This window comes from Camelina sativa, chromosome 13 (genome assembly GCF_000633955.1).
Source record: "Camelina sativa cultivar DH55 chromosome 13, Cs, whole genome shotgun sequence".
Taxonomy (NCBI): domain Eukaryota; kingdom Viridiplantae; phylum Streptophyta; class Magnoliopsida; order Brassicales; family Brassicaceae; genus Camelina; species Camelina sativa.
Window position 1 is genome coordinate 23,177,554 of NC_025697.1, and position 3,999 is coordinate 23,181,552.

The window sequence follows — 3,999 nt, forward strand, 5'->3', positions numbered from 1 at the left end:
AAACAATCGGAAGTCTCAAAATCTAGTGAATCATCATTCTCATGGTCGAAGTCTTCTTCACCATCGAGATGCACATAGTTGGCCTCTGGATTCTTCTTCAAAGTCTCTTGATATGCATCAATGAGATGTCTGGGCGTTCTGCAGTTCTTAGCACAGTGGTTGGACATACCACATCGGTGACAAACCGATTTAGCCTTGATTTGCGGTTTAAAGGACCCACGGCCCCTACCACCGCGGCCACGACCACCACGGCCGTAACCATCAAAACGGCTTGCCTGGCCCCAACGACCACCATGTCCTCTGCCACCACGGCCATGTCCATAGGTCTTTCTCTGTGAACGTAGTTGGTCTCCTTGGGCTCTTTAGGATGTTGAGGCTCATTCTGATTTGCCACATCAACCTTGTGTGCTTCCGGTAATGGGGTTGTATCGGGAGGTCTCATAGCACTATTCATCAACAACAGCTCATTGTTCTGCTCAGCTAGTAGCAAACATGAGATTAAGTCCCCATAGGTTTTGAAACCTTTTTCACGGTACTGTTGCTGAAGTACTATGTTGTGAGTATTAAAAGTAGAAAAAGTCTTCTCTAGCAACTCTTTCTCCGTGACTTCAGTACCACACAACCTAAGGAGTGAGACAATCCTAAAAAGCTCAGAGTTATACACATCCACAGATTTGTAATCCTGGATCCTTAGGTTCTTCCAGTCGAATTGAGCCTTTGGTAGGAGCACCGTTTGTTGGTGTTCGTATCTGCGTTTAAGCTCTGTCCAAAGGTCAAGAGGATTCTCTATTGTGAGGTACTAGTCTTTGAGACTCTCAGCAAGGTGATAGCGCATGTGTTGAATGGCCTTGTCCTTTTTCTTTTCGGTCGGATCGTAATCCTCCTCAATGCATTCAAACAAGTCCTTTGACTTCAAATTTATCTTGGTGTCCAATGCCCACTTCAAGTAGTTGTTTCCAGAGACATCCAAAACAGCATAGTCTAGGTTGTTCAACCTTGCCATCTGCATAAACAGAAATAGACAACCGATTATTAGCATGCGGTATTTAAGACCGAACCATGCATTCAAACAATAGGCCATGCGGTATTTAAGACCGAACCATGCCATCAATTTAAACTTAGGTCATGCGGTATTTAAGACCGAACCATGCCTTGTCTCTCTTAAATTTTCGTGGTTTAACTCCATGCAAACAAGACAACAAAATCAAATAGATTAAGGCATGCAATAATTTCTTTTTTACTAGAATTTCCTTTTCTTAGATAATTTTAGAAATTTTCCTTTTTTTTCTTAACTTAGATAACAACAAAATATTCCTTAAATTTTAGGATAATGATTATAATTAATTTAGAAGTTATCTAATTTATTTTCTATGCAAACATAGAATAATTCCGATTTTAATGTTTTAGTTTTAGGGTTTGAATTTCTCAAACACCTAAATCGATTTTAATTTAGGATTTTAGGGTTCTTATGCAACCTAAATTTACAGGAAAATTCTATGCCAAATTCGATTAATAATTTCAAGGATGCATGCAATTTTCGGATTTTTAATCTTCCTAGAACAATCAGATTTAACAATCGATTTTAACAGCTTAAGTTCTAGGTTCTTATGCATCAAACAATCAAGCAATAATTTTAAACAATTTCAAACAATCCGATTTCAAGCTTGATATAATTTTGGTGCAATTTAACAAGTAATCTAACAACCCTAAACAATCCGATTTTAAGTTTTAGGAATTAGGGAATTTAAACTTTGTTAGATTGTGTACTTGTAAGTTTTATGGTTCAATAGATTTAATGTCCAAGTTCGATCTTGTGGTCCATAGAGTTCGATATTACCTTAACACCAAAAGGGGTCTGACCGGATTTGATTTGGGAGCTAAAGACCTCAGATTTCTCTTACGAACCTCGAACTTGGATGGACCACGAACCACGAACAGATCCGCAACAGCTTCCCACGAACAGATCTCGAACCGCTCTTTGTACCGCTCTCGAACCGTACTTATCCCGGAACCGCGAACCACGAACCTCGAACAAGTTGTGGATAGAACTTGATCACGAGCTAAGGTTTGCTCGTGAACACCAAGAGATCTTCGAAACAAGGTACTTAGTTTCGAACAGAAGGAAGAACAACAGCGGTTTAGGGTTTTGTTTGAAAGAGAGAGATGAACGGCAGCGGTTAGGGTTTATAGGATTTTACTCAGCGGGATATAGAAACTATCGTGCTGATAACGTGTTATAAACTAGAAGATTCAAAGGTTGAAATCTCTTATTTTTATTCATAATGTCTCAACGAGGTTACATATATATAAAGTACAAAGACTTAGACTAAAACCGACTAGGAAAAGGAACAAGGCCGATGGACCTATGTCCGATGGGCCGTACATGTATGGACCGTACATAGCCCGGTTATGGAATCTACCATCCAGTGTTTTACAACAGACCATGATTCTTAAACTGTGAATCCGATCTTGAATATCATTGCTTCGGAGATATCCGATATGGATTAGGTGTCTTGATTCGATTTTTGCTCGATCAGACAAAATACTCTCTTTTTTCCTTTGAATATCGAATGAGTATTTTTTTTTTGTTCTCTTTATTTTCCCGAATACATGTTTACGAAGATTGAGAGTGTTAATGGGCCACCATCGGATTTATATAAATGCTACTGATCCAATTAATAAAAGTTTTCATCTTATGGCCCATTAAACTCTAAACTACAATGTGATTATATTATTTATGTATAGATTATTATATGATACCAAGTATTGGTATAATGCCAAAATAATACAATTTCTATTTTATATTAAACTATAAGGTTTCATAAAGGAAAAAAAAAAAAATTATTCCCCAGGTATGTGCCGGTCTTTTCCTAGTTAGTATTAAAATATTAAAGCTACTAAACTTTTCTAGGCATAGAATAGAAATATAATTAAAAGGATGAGCATTAATCTCGCTGATTTTAAATTGAATTAGTTTTAGCCTCTCTTTTTTTCCCCTAATTTAGTACAGTAATGGCTATATTTAAAGTGAATTTACACATAATTATTACCGAAAGTGTTATAAAGAAAAAAAGAATTGTATAATTTATATTGATCAGTCATGAAATCTGCTAATTTGTTCATGGTTTCTTCAATTTTGATATTACTCGTTGTTTGGAGTCACGTACAAGGTAAAATATTAGTATCCCTTTAATTTTAGTTTTTGTTGGTGACTTGAAAAACATTTAAAAAAAAAGAATTTTGATTATCACTAATTGCAAAAAATAGTTGTTTTTGCCACTAAAAGAACGAATAAACTTTGAGTTCTACCAACAACATTACAACTTTTCTTTCATGAACAATATAAAAATGCAAGATGTGAAAGCTCGGTCCGATCCTAAGAAGTCTCCTCCTCCTCCTCCTCCGGTGTGTGCCTTTGATGACAGGAAACCAGGCAATACTTGCAATGCAAATAATAATTGCAGAAAGACCATGGCACTTATACCAAAAGGAAAATTTATTCGGTGCGACCCTTGCCGAGTATTTCTACACCCCCTTACAAACACAAATTATTACGGATGCAAATGTTATAATTATTGTAAATAGAAGAGTTTATCTTTAGCCCATCGGTCCTTGGACTTCCGACGAGGCCTCTTCTTGCCGGTATTGGACTTCAACCGTGTGTATTCCCACCAGCGCCCGACCTCTAAAGCTCTCCAACCTTAGTAGCTCTGGTATGTGTATCCTTTACACCTTTCCACAACTAATCTAACTGCCATGTTTCACCTCCCTACCCGTGTATAACCCTACTGAGACTTGAACCTGTATAACCCTCCATGAACTGCTACTTGCCAAAGTGTTTGACATCCCTCATATCCGAAGGTGAAGAACCAACCGAAACCATGGAAAAACGAATCCCGTACCACCTCAAGGGCAAAGGAGTCGCACCAGATACCTCCCCCCCCCCCCCCCCCCCCCCCCCCCCCCCCCCCCCCCCCCCCCCCCCCCCCCCCCCCCCCC